At 55.3% G+C, this 13,598-nt stretch overlaps 1 long non-coding RNA gene across 1 annotated transcript; it reads left to right on the forward strand.

Moving 5' to 3' along the window:
* The first annotated feature begins 6,635 nt into the window (after positions 1-6,635).
* LOC147234350 (uncharacterized) lies at positions 6,636-8,669 on the forward strand. Its single transcript, XR_015106113.1, has 3 exons — positions 6,636-6,683; positions 6,968-7,061; positions 8,498-8,669. It is a non-coding gene; the product is annotated as an uncharacterized LOC147234350 (long non-coding RNA).
* Positions 8,670-13,598: the final 4,929 nt, after the last annotated feature.

The following is a 13,598-nucleotide window of genomic DNA, read 5'->3' on the forward strand; positions in this document are numbered from 1 at the left end:
GGGACGCCGTTGGCCGAGGGGTGCGGTATGTAAATGAGGGGTTGCAAAGCGGTTGATCAGCGAGCTCCATATTGTCAGCGTGAAAGCCGTGACGGCCGGAGTAGAGAGCTTCCTCCGTCCTCTCGTGAAAGCTTTTCAAAATAAAACACCGACTGAGCCATACTCCCGTCTCCTCATCGCTAGATAGCAGCTCGCTCCAGCACGTAGCTTAGCAGTTAGCATCCTCAGAGTATCATCACTGCTGAGTGAACCTCCCAGAGGAGATGTGGAGTGTCATGGATCTGAGTTTCCCAGCATCAGCAGCGGAGTGGGAAATGAGTTGTGAGCATTGTGATTCCCTTCCAGGAAGCGTCCGAGTGGTTCCCACCATCTCCGGGCTGCGTCACACGAGCTACTGTACGTGTCTGATGTCACCGCTGCAAAGCGACACCCGTCTAGGATGCGATGTCCCCGAAAAACGATCGCGCGTCCCGACCCGTCACGGCCGTAAGCGGATAGTTTCGCTAACGTAGGCGCTTCGGAGAGGCGGCGAACCAGCGGCCGGCGCCGCACTCGCTCATTCACCCTCGCGGACGTCCCTCACGGTCATTGGACAGGAGACGCCGCCGTTACTGCAGGCGGACGATAGATGGACTTTCTTCTAAACACTCCTAGAACATACGCGAGACCCTGCACCGTCCACAGCTAGAACATACGTGAGACCCTGCACCGTCCACAGGTGTGCACGGAGGAGCCGCCGGTCAGACGTGTCCATACGTGGCTCTGCGAGGCCACGGACGACCGGCCTCTCGCTCGTCCTCGTCACCGCGACCGCAGGACGGTAGCGACAACCAACCAATAAATGAATGAATGACTGTTGCTACATATAATCCGTGTCGTGTCTGACGCGCATCTCCGGCCCCCGCCTGGCTCGTCGGCCGCAGGTCGGGGCGGCTCACCTTCTGCAGCTTCATCACTCAGAGATTCCAGTTTTTGTCAAACGATGTCAAACGATAGAAATGCCTCCTGCTCAGCGCCGAGACACACATTCATCATTTCCCATCATGAAGCTGCTCCTCCGGGAGCCGGACGCTTATGTCATTGGTCAGCGCGAAAATGTTGTCATCCTAGCAGACTGTGTGTGTGTGTGTGTGTGTGTGTGTGTGTGTGTAAGGTCAGGGTTGGTGCACATTTAATCTGCTCACTGCTTCCAGGCCACTCCAAGGACTTTGACACATCACTTCTGTGTGGATTATTCACCAGTGGAACTGAGACTTTCAGGTGTTTGTGTGCGTGTGTGTGTGTGTGTGTGTGCGTGTGTGTGTGTGCGTGCACATTATCCGCGCGCAACCCGGCAGATTGTCCTTCAACACGCATAATTCAAAATGTGAGCGAATTTTATTTGCAGATGCAAAATCAGCCCGGTTGCGTAACGCCGCCTCGCTCGCTCGCACCGCACACAAACTTGTGCTCGCTCACGAGCACACTGTGCTCTCGCTCCAGTTGCACAACCTCTAAATTTTAGGGATAGAATGGCCTGGTTTCATAAGCAGTCTGCCGCTACTGGCAGCTGTGCTGTCAGATGAAGTCATTACTCCACGCGAGCTCCCAAACACAGACAGGCGCAGCGCTGGACGCAACCGTCCAAAGCCATTGAGTGTGAATGAGATTGACAGCCGGGGGCGAGCGCAGAGGTCTGGGGATCCTGTGGGGGGGCCGGGGGGGGATGGGGGGGTTTGGGGGGGCAGCGAGGGGCAGCGGGGTGTTTGTATTGTCTCTGCTCCGAGCCCTGTTAACCTCGCCGGCAGTGCAGCCGTGCATTGAAGTAAACAGGGAGCTGAGGAGTTGAATGATGCTTGTGCGGCGCTGTGTGTGTGTGTGTGTGTGTGTGTGTGTGTGTGTGTGTGTGTGTGTGTGTGCGGGCGGGCTGGGATTACTATCATCTCTGCGCCAGGGTGGGGTGAATGGGCCTCCGTGCTATCTCCGGAGCACAGCCTGTTTACCCTAATGAACACGCCTGGTCCGGTCGCAGAGGGCGCTGCCTATCGATGCGGCTCCAGGGCTGGAAGCCGCCCAGCACGCCGGGAGCCTCCAAACAATGGCGGCACGCCGCGCTCTTCCACAGAATAAACACCCAGAATAAACCCACTGACCAGTCCTGAGGGACACACACAGATACAGGAGTGTGTGTGTGTGTGTGTGTGTGTGTGTGTGTGCGGCCCCCGCTGCCCCACTCGGTGTGTGGTCGCCATTCAACATGTCCCCGAAGAAGACTTGTGCTAATACTGCCGGGGTGGGGGCAGCGCAGCACTCAAATCATTTCATCCGGTAGCTAAAGCTTCTTTAAATCCCTCCAAACATGACATTTTTTTGGACCAATGGGAAAATAGTTAATATTGGTGGAGAACGTGCACCGCCGCCGCCGCCGCCGCCGCCGTTCGCTGGGAGCGCCGCCGTTTGCTCGGCGAGCTCCTCCAGGCGCCCGCTGTGCAGCCCAGAGGCCAGTGTGAGAGAATTACGTCATGGTTGGTGGCCATCCAGTCTGCATCACACACACACACACACACACACACACACACACACACACACAGACAGCATCATCACGTGACCCCGCGCCTACATCCCCCCAACATCTCAGGATCACCACTGTGCTGATCTGATGATGGCTTTTGCGGTGAGACGATTTCCCGCTGGCATCCCACTGTGTGTGTGTGTGTGTGTGTGTGTGTGTGTGTGTGTGTGTGTGTGTGTGTGCGTGTTAATCTCTCTGCTGCTGTTTGGGGTTCGACAACGTTCACCAGCGTGTTTCCTGTCAGTTAAAACTGTCGCATGCGTCTGTTATTTCAGTTTCGTTGTGTTTCTTGCGATGACGGTTGTTTCAGCTCCGTCTCCAACCGCTGCCAAAGCCGCTTTCGGCTCTTTGCTGTGACATCATCCGAGTCGTCAGCCGCCGCCACGGGCCAGACCATGAGGTGAGCTCGGGCGGGGGGGGGTTGTGTTTGGAACCAGGCGACTTGGGTCGGGCTTTGGCCCCGGACGGACCCTCCCGCCCCCCCGCCGTGCGCTGAAAGACGGCCCGTAAAGCCCGGCATCAGCACATCAAACCAACGCGGCGCCTCTGTTTCTCCGGCGGCCTTCAGGGTCGGACCCGGTCATGTGACCCGCAGCCCGAGCGCGACATAAACCGCATCTCCACCCCTCGGCCAAGATGTTTGAGGGACCCGCGGTTTTGCACTTGTGGGGAGGTCAGCGAGGGTCGTCATGGCGACGCTTCCAGATCTTCAGATTAGAGTAAAACATCCTGATACATAGAATTACGTCTCCTTCTTCATCGCTTTGTTTCATGATTCAGGTAAAATGTAAGAAATCGTTTGGAAAGTTTGGAAAGAGAGAAATTCACCTTCATCGCCCTCCTCCTCGACCACGTGCGCCCTCTCACACGCCCACGCCAGCAGAGCTCGCATGCAGAGCGCTGGTCAGGGGAGCTGGAGAACTGGAGCACCAACCTCCTGGAGGGGGGGGGGGACGCCTGAGGAGCTTTGCTCTCTTTCTAAAACACTCAGAACCACCATGTTATGAATTGGCCTGCAGAGCTGAGGTCCTGCAGGGCTGGACGCCTGTAGATCTGAAGAGCTGCAGAACTCAAGACCTGTAGATCTGAAGACCTGTAGATCTGGACACCTGCAGGACTCAAGATCTGTAGGTCTGAAGACCTGTAGATCTGGAGACCTGCAGGACTCAAGATCTGTAGGTCTGAAGACCTGTAGATCTGGAGACCTGCAGGACTCAAGATCTGTCCTCCTGTGCCTGGAAAGCCTCTCCGTGTTAGTAAACCAGGCTGATTCAGAATATTTCAAACATTCTTGACCATTTACTGCTCCGTAAACAGGATGTTAAAGATCGTCCGACAGTGTTTGAGATGTTTCGAGAGGATCCACACACACTCACACACACTCACACACACTAGCACACACTCACACACACTCACACACACACACGGCGAACAGTCGTCCACCATCTGACCTTCATGTTGGGGAACATCTGAGCAGCATGTTCTCAAGCCCAGCTTTACTCGATCAAAACAGCCGCCCGTGTCGAGGATGTGAATTCCCCTGACAAACACACACACACACACACACACACACACTTACGCACGCAGGGGAATCCCCCCGTGGCCCTGCTAAGGTGTCCTGAAGACACCTTTCCTGCCAGAAGGCACTAAAAGCCCTGAATGTAAACGTGTGGTCGTGGGCCTGCACGCAGGCCGTGCACGCAGGCCGTGCACAGCCTGCGTGCACGGCGGCGGAGCTGCTTTCCCCTCTGCGCTGACAGGAGCTTCAGCTGGAGCCAAAACATTAACACCTCCACTTTGAAAGGAAATGGAAACACGTCCCGGAGCCGGACAAAATCCCCCCGGACTCCCCGCCTTCCACAGGACTTTCCAGATCCCCGTCTCCGCCGCCGCCCGACGCCGTGTCACGCTCTCAGATCATGTGAACGGATGATTGACATTCCGCGCAGGGCGTTCTGCGCTCGCCGTCCGCAGCCGGGAACCCCCCGCCGGAACCCCCGAAAAGTCCCCGACACCCCCGACACCCCGGACACCCCCGACACCCCGGACACCCCCGCCCCGGAACCTGGAGGCTAAAAATAACCCCGCTGAGATGCAGCGTCGGCCCTGACGACGGACCGCGGGCGCTTCAAGGTCGGAGGTCGAACCCGGGGGAGTCACATGACCTTGGGGACGGCGGGGTTGTGAGGTGGGGGGGGCATTCCCCGGGACACTTGGGCTGGCAGCTGCCCCGGGAGGAAAATCCCGCTTTCCGTGCGCTCTTCGCCTCTAAAAATACCTACGTGCGCGCCAATGTCATCATCTGATCTCCAGCTGGAGAAGAAATATCTTTATTGCCACGCTGAGTTCCACGCCGAGCAAAACATCGGCGAAATTTGAGCGGCGCATTGAACCCGACATGGAAGCGCCGTGAGCTTCTGGCAAGGAGCGGCGCCGGGGGAGCGGCGAGGCTTCGGGGTCTCGCTCAGCAACGCTCCGGCCGGGAATGTCGGGTTCCGAGGACGGACGCTCGAACCCTCGAGCCGCTCGGAGCTGCAGGGATGAGGCTCTCAGAGGGTTTGAGGGGTAACGGTGCCAGAGCCGTCCTGAGGAACTCGCCGCTCAGACCGGCGAGGAGAAACAACCAGGATCCTCAGCGGCGCCGCGATCAACCCAGATATGAAACATCATTTCATTTGTTTGCCGCGATAAAATCTGGAAAATTAAATGAAAGATTAATTATGAATGATTTCATTCTGCAAATGAAATGGGTCGGTGTCCGCCGTGCACGGAGCCGTGCACGGAGCCCGGAGGGCGGCGGCGGCTCGGCGCCTCGTCCTGGGTCACCTCGGAAACTCCAGCGCCGACCTCGCCGTCGGAGGGACGTCCGCTTCGCTCTCCAGCTCCGTGGAGAAGCAACAACACATCGCAGGTCACGTCCACGTCCCAGACCTTCATGCCAACGTTCACCCTTCCGTCCTGCAGCCCCGTCTAAACAACTTACACAACCACACACACACACACACACACACACACACACCGGCCCCAGTGGACACATCTAAAAGGGGAAGTGAGAAAAGTAGGGGAACAACGTGGAGGAGTGTGTGTGTGTGTGTGTGTGTGGTGTGTGTGTGTGTGTGTCGGGGGTGAGCTAAGGGGAAATCCTTGGGTACAAATGTCATTCGTTTGCCGCCCCCCACACTCAAATACACACACACACACACACACACACACACACACACACACACACACACACGCACAGCCCTGAACCTCCAACATACCTCCCATACCTTCACTGCCTGCACCAATGGGTATTTTGAGTGTGTGTGTGTGTGTGTGTGTGTGTGTGTGTGTGTGTGTGTGTGGTTGTAAAAAGAGAGGCATCAGATGTCTGCGTTGTGTAAGTGTAAGCCTGAAAGGATGAAGGCGGTTGTCACATTCATGGCACAGCTTGGAGAACATGTGGAGAAACATCTCTGACCTTCTGGGTTTCAGGCCAAAGAGAAGACGGGACGGCGTGAACATCTGGCTCGAGGAAGGTCACCTCCGGCGTCCAGCGGCACGCTGTGGTCCACCAGACCGCCTCAGCTGCAGGGGAAGGTGTCAGGTATCCGGGTCGGGTTCAAACATCTCGCCGCCTTCAGGTTCTAAAGCCTCGCTGGGATTCTGAAGGAAGCTAAAATAATCGACAATAAAAGAGCCGAGGGCCTTCAAGCCGAGGAGGTCCTCAGGGGGTCTGCAACCCGAGGTGTGAAGGACCGCGGAGGGCAAAGGTCGTCGAGCTCCCGGAGATCAGGTTCTCCCCACATTCGTTCCAGCTCCTCCCGGCTCCTCAGACCTCAGAGGAGCCTCCTTCAGGAACATCGAGCTCCAAATGAAGACTTTGAACGTCTGAAAATGAGCTACTTCAGAAGATACTTTTGCCGACTCTTTCATCGCTTTTCCCTCCAAGGGATCCAGGACGGGCCCTCAAAGAAGATCTCCATCCATGGGGAAGGTCCAGCTCCTCCTGCCTAAAGCTCAGCCTGGCGGTGTGATGGAAGGATCTCAAACGTCTCGGTCCGCCGCGGTGATGTTCGTGGACCAGAGGAACCGAGCCAAGGATCACGGCGAGCGGATGAAGGTCGTCCTGGTGGTTTCCATGTTCTCCCAGGTGTTTCCTCCAGGGCCAGCGGAGACGCTCGGGCTCTTCTTCTCCAGGCACTTTGATAGGAACTATTTTTCAACATGAATTCTTCTTCTTCTCCTTTTGGTCTTTTCCCTTCTGCTGTCTCACCTTCTCCATCCAACCCTATTCTCTGGATCCTCCTCTCCACACCAACCACCTTCATATCTTCTCTCACTACTTCCATAAATCTCTCTTCTTCCTCTGGACCTCAAATATCTTCCCTTTCCCTCCTCTCTCCATGACCTGACCATCTCTGACCTTCTCTCCAGAACATCTGGATCCCTCTGATGGACGCCTTCCTGGTCCTCTCCATCCTGGTCCCTTCCAACGAGAACCTCCACATCTTCTTCTTGAGAAATAAAGGTAAACAATGCGTGTGTGAGTGTGTGTCAGCCAGGTGAGACGGAGAACAACCAGCACTACGGACAAGACACCATGCAGCAACACACACCATGCAACAACACACACCATGCAGCAACACACACCATGCAGCAACACACACCATGCAACAACACACACCATGCAGCAACACACACCATGCAACAACACACACCATGCAACAACACACACCATGCAACACACACCATCCAGCAACACACACTGCAGCAACACACACCATGCAGCAACAACACACACCATCCAGCAACACACACCATGCAACAACACACCACCATGCAGCAACACACACCATGCAACAACACACACTGCAGCAACACACACCATCCAGGTACACGCACCATGCAGCAACACACACTGCAGCAACACACACCATGCAGCAACACACACCATGCAGCAACACACACCATGCAGCAACAACACACACCATGCAGCAACACACACCATGCAGCCATAACATCTGCACCTCATTCATTCATTCATTCATTCATTCATTCTTCACGCTTAAGGTGGGTGCTGCTTTTGGAGCTGTGATTGGAGGAGAGGGTCGGGGTTGACAAGGCCACATGGACACACACACACACACACACAGACACACACACACACACACACAAACACACACACACATCCTCTCATTCACACGTCATTAAAGACAGTCATTCACTTTCATCTGTAAAAGTGAGCGTGTGTGTGTGTGTGTGTGTGTGTGTGTGTGTGTGTGTGTGTGTGTGTGTGTGTGTGTGCGTGTGTGTGTGTGTGTGTGTGTGAGTGGGCACCAGTGTGTCAAAGGAGGGGAAAACAAATCGTGAGGATTTAGGAGAGATTAAACTGCATTAGGAAACAATGGGATAGAAACAAACACGCACACACACGCACACACACACACACACACACACACACACACACACACGCACACACACACACACACAGAAGCAGTTAGGTCTGTGATTCACACTCAGAGAATATTAAATTCCCGTGCAGTCCACAAACACACACACACACACACACACCGGCCGGCGTTTGCATCTCCTGAAATGACTTCTTCTCTGGTGGCCTGCAGGGCGGAGGAAGTTGGCTGCTGCAGAGTGGAGACACACACACACACACACACACACTCACACACACACACACACACTGATCCACGTAGGATCTCATAAGTTGTGGCCATTGGGGGGTTGTAACCCCACCTGGTGGACCATCAGACCGCAGGCTGAGGAACATCTGAGGACACCGTTGGATCTGATGCATCCGGCTGAGGAGACACTTTGGTGTCCTGCACTTCCTTCAACTTTCTAAAGACGCCAAATAACTGCCATCTCCACCATCTCGCCGTCTGTCGATCAGGGCCATGTGATCGATGGCGTCATTTAACAGCGCTTATCTTTTTTCCCGCCTCTTCACAGCCAGAAGGTCCCTGGTGGTGCTTCCCACGGGAGGCCTTCCTGTGGAGAACCCAGAGCGTTCTTCAGGGTTCCTCCGCAGGAAGTTCACCGGAGATCTGACATCGTCCAGACGTGTGAGCCACGGCTCACAGAGACGTTCAAGCTTCACCTCCAACCTCAGAGGTCCAGACCTTCTCCGCAGAGGAAGCACCACCACACGTCTGAGGGGTGATATTCCAGCAAACAAATAAACATCTGCCTGGACTCTGAGCACCAAGACACTGACTGCATGTTAATATGCTACACACACACACACACACACACACACACACACACACACGGAGCTCCTCGGCCCCCCTTCCATCCAAACAAGCCTGCCGGGGCTGCAATTATGGGATGGAAGGGTGTATTTATAGCCTCGGAGGATCAACGGCACCACGACTAGTTGTGCGGCGGGAGGCGGTTATATTTAACACGCCGTGATGTCAACATGTGGCTGCTACGTTTCCATGGTTTCTCCTCAGAGACGGGCGGCGCTTTCTTATCAGCGCCGTGCACAGACGAGGAGGCCAGTCGGAGACGGAGAGAGGAGATTGGAAGCCCGACCGAGGAGTGAAGGGCGTGGGGAGGAGAGACGGTGATGGAGATAAGGTCCCGGAGGTCATCATCATTACGGACGGGATCTAGAAACCTTCTGCCGCTACGTGAACGTCAGTTCCCGGTTTGAGAGCGTCCTGCGTCCAGACGCTCTCTGAGGGCATCTAGATGCTTTCTGCGGCCTGAGAGACAGGAGATATTTGAGGACGGGGAGCAGGGTGGACATCTGCAGGAGTCACCTTCCAGATCTTCAATGGAGGTCACATGACCGGCGTTTCCCCAAAAGTCAACAGGGGCGTCATCGCCACCATCACAGAGATCTGTCCACGTTCTTGAGGGACGGAGCTTCAACAGCTTGGAGACCAGAGACGGGCGCCATTAGCTGAAGCTAATGAAGGGGTGCAGGGGTTCACATCCACCAGCAGGGGGAAAGAAAATATCTCAAAATATCCCCCGACCCTCCTCATCCTCTTCCTCTTCCTCTTCCTCTTCCTCCTCCTCCTCCTCCTCCTTCCTCTTCTTCTTCCTCCTCCTCCTCCTCTTCCTCGTCCTACTCCTCGTCGTCCTCCTTCGTCTTCTTCCTCGTCCTCCTCATCCTCCTGCTTCTCCTCCTCCTCCTCCTCCTCGTCCTCCTTCCTCCTCTTCCTCTTCCTCTTCCTCTTCCTCCTCCTCCTCTTCCTCGTCCTACTCCTCGTCGTCCTCCTTCCTCCTCTTCCTCTTCCTCTTCTTCCTCCTCCTCTTCCTTGTCCTCCTCCATGTCTTCCTGCTCCTCATCCTCCTCTTCCTCCTCCTCTTCCTCCTCTTCCTCCTCTTCTTCCTCCTCTTCCTCCTCTTCTTCATCCTCTTCCTCCTCCATGTCTTCCTGCTCCTCCTTCCTCCTCGTCCTCCTTCCTCCTCTTCCTCTTCTTCCTCTTCCTCTTCCTCCTCCTCCTCCTCCTTGTCCTCCTCCATGTCTTCCTCCTTCTCCTCCTCATCCTCCTCCTCCTTGTCCTCCTCCATGTCTTCCTCCTCCTCCTCCTCCTCATCCTCCTCATCCTCCTACTCGTGCTCCTCCTCGTCCTCCTTCCTCCTCTTCCTCTTCTTCCTCTTCCTCTTCCTTCTCGTCCTCGTCCTCCGCGTCCTCCTTCCTCTTCTTCCTCCTCCTCCCCCCCTCAGTGGGATGAAGGGCAAACATCCAGGGTTCTTTATTAGCCTCCACGTGAGCCCCACGTGCAGCCGCACCAAAATAGATCACACTCTCCTCCCGCAGAGCTTTGACTCATCAAAGTGAGTCTTTTCTGTGTAAACGCTGATCCATAAATACCACTGCATGTGTGTGTGTGTGTGTGTGTATGTGTGTGTGTGTGTGTGTGTGTGTGTGTGTGTGTGTGTGTGTGTGTGTGTGTGTGAGGTGAATGAAATGCTTGAGTGACGGCACCTGGAAGGGTCTATTTAGTGGCGTTCTTGAATAAGCCATTTGTGTATTCATAAGGAATCATTCAGTCAGTCGGCAACCTTTTGGACTGACTGGTTGCACACACATACACAGACACACACACACACACACAGACACACACATACACACACACAAACACACACACACCAAGATAAACAAATGCAAAATGTTGTGAGAGGCTGTGTGTGAAGGCGCTCTGAGAGGGTCGGGGCAGGCAGGGTTAATATTTGCACAAACATGGAGCACCTGGAGGGAGCGCCAAGGCTCGCAGGTGACCCAGACCCGGGGTCAGGGGTCAGGGGTCAGGGGTCAGGGGTCAGAGGGTTCGGGGGTCGGGGGAGTCGGCGGTACAAGTCCGTGATCTGCGAGCTCTGAGACGGCGGCGAGGCTAAATGGGTTATGTAAGGACGGCGTTAAAGTCAGTGGATAATTGAACTGATGAGGCTGACATTTGGAGCCTCCAGACCGGGGGAGGGGCGGGGGGGCTTTGACACCACACAGAGGGACACACACACACACACACACACACACACACACTCACACTCCTGGTTGAGAAGGTTCTGGAAAGACAGCGTCCACCGGCGGCTCTCCTGATTGGCTCCCGGAGGCGGCAGGAAACACCCGCACGCGCCTCGCCGTCTTTGCTTTTTTTCAAGCAGCAAGACAAAATTCGCTGAGTCACTTTTAGAGGAAGGCTGACACAGTCCTTCCTGAAGGTAGGTGGACCTTCTGGTGGAGGAGCTGCAGGGCCGTGAGCGAGCGCACTACCACTCAGCTCCTGCTGAAGGTCGGCGGTTGGATGGACATCAGCCGTGGAGAACATGTTCAGGAGCTGCCTCGGGGCGTGGAGGTGGAGGCGGCCGCTGGGTTCTGCGCAACATCCAATTCAACATCTCCGGCCCGGTGGAGATCCCCCGAACCCCCCGAGATACGAGAGGCGGCGTGGACGAGCCCGGCGGCGCAGGCGGCTCGTGGAGCCGCGGAGACCGAAGTGGCGCTGATTGGCCGAGGAGCCAGGAGAAGGTGCGGGTGATGGATGAGCTCTGCCTTCCATGTAATGAGTCCTCGGGGGAACCCTGCGAGAAAAGTCCTTCACAGCCTCGAGAAGAACCCGGGTTCTCGCCTCTTTACCGCCGACCCGCCCTCTCATTGGTCCATTCAGTCCGGCAGTATGATCATCAAGGAAAACACACACACACACTCATACCAGAGCAGTGTGTGTTCACCCAGTGCAAGGAACACAGAGCAACCAGGCCATGTGAATATGGCTGCATGGCTCACACACACACACACACACACACACACACACACACACACACACACACACACACACACATAAATAAGAACGCACACTTCTTTTCCCCGTGAGCCTTCAAATTGATTTATCAATTTGATGTCCTGTGAAGTGTGAACACACATACACATACACATACACAAACACAGACACACACACACACATACACATACACAAACACAGACACACACACACACACATGCACGCACACATGCACACACACACACACACACACACACATGCACCTTCTCCTATCTCTGAGAGGACATTAGGTGACATCATGCATTCCACGGCCTGATAGCGCCCGATGCTATCGGAGCTAAATGCCAGAACTAATTTCTCACAGAACCCCTAAACGTCCGCTTTTCTTTGCGGCGGCGTTTTCTTTGCACGCACGGGTAAGAAACGGCGAGCGTGAAGGAAACGGCGAGAGAGCGAGCCGTGACAGGGAAGGATCTCCAGCACCGGGAGGACGGGAAAGACGCTTCTCCGAAACGTGACGACACTTGGAAGCCAAAGATGCGAAAAATACCAGGTTTTTGCAGGTTGCGCTGCCGGCGGGGAGGAAGGGGGCGGAGCCAAGCCAAGGCCGACACACTCCACTCACAGCGGAGTGTGTGAGGGGCAGAAGGAAGGTGCTGGTGCTGTCCTTCAACGGACGCTGTCAAGTGATGGTAATGAAATGTGAAAGTCTCATTAAATCACAAACTAGCTGCCATCTTTGCAAAACTGTCAGCGCCGTCACCAGGGAATGCAACACACACACACACACACACACACACACACACACACACACACACACACTCACTGTGACAGAGAACAGGGACTGGAAGTATGAATGCATGATGGTCAGGTGTGTATGCACACAGGTCAGCTTGGATGGATGGATGGATGGATGGATGGATGGATGGATGGATGGATGGATGGATGGATGGATGGATGGACAGATGGATGGATGGATGGATGGATGGATGGGAGGATGGATGGATGGGAGGATGGGAGGATGGATGGATGGGAGGATGGATGGATGGATGGATGGATGGATGGACGGATGGATGGATGGATGGATGGATGGATGGATGGATGGATGGATGGATGGATGAAGAAATATAAGAGCATCTGGATCCCCAGTATGCTGCCAGCTCGGCCAAACGACGGTCCTGTGGGTCCTGGATGGTCCGCGTGGTTCTCGGGTCCATCCGGTCCACGTCGGTGACCTTCAGAGGCTGGAGATCTTCTGCAGGCCTTCTAAATAAACCAGGACTGGAGAAGCAACGCGGATGCTTTGCCAAACGGATGTGAACGGCGGGTTTAGCAGTGAGACGTGAATCGGAGTCGGTGCCGTCGGACGTCGGCGGCTTCATCTCAATCGATTCTGTCCCGTGGCTCCGAGGCGGCGGCTCCGCCGTGGCATCGCCGTCTTCCAGATTGGTGTTTGTCAGACATCTGATCCCAACCTCCAGACGCGTAAGCTAGCGATTTGCCCAGAAGATGCCCACAGGAGGAAGAAGGCCGTTTGCCACGTGGCAGGGCGGGACGGCACACTTTGATAAAGTCTGCGAGGCTCCGCGGCTGCCAAGGAGCCACCAGGAGGACGTTTGTGCTTTTCTAGCGGGATCGGTGACAACATCAGTGAAATAAAGTGCGTGGTTGACAACTAGGAAACCGATCCCACCGTAAACAGACAAGAAGAGTGGAAGCTGTGGAAGGCGGTGGTTGTCCACGCAGGCAGCTTGACCATATGTGGAGTTCCACAGCAGACACCAGGCTCCACCTCTGCCATGACAACATGCCCT

The sequence above is a fragment of the Fistularia commersonii genome, chromosome 5, assembly GCF_037954325.1.
Source record: "Fistularia commersonii isolate RoL2024-O1a breed Wild chromosome 5, RoL_Fcom_v1.0, whole genome shotgun sequence".
NCBI classification, from domain to species: domain Eukaryota; kingdom Metazoa; phylum Chordata; class Actinopteri; order Syngnathiformes; family Fistulariidae; genus Fistularia; species Fistularia commersonii.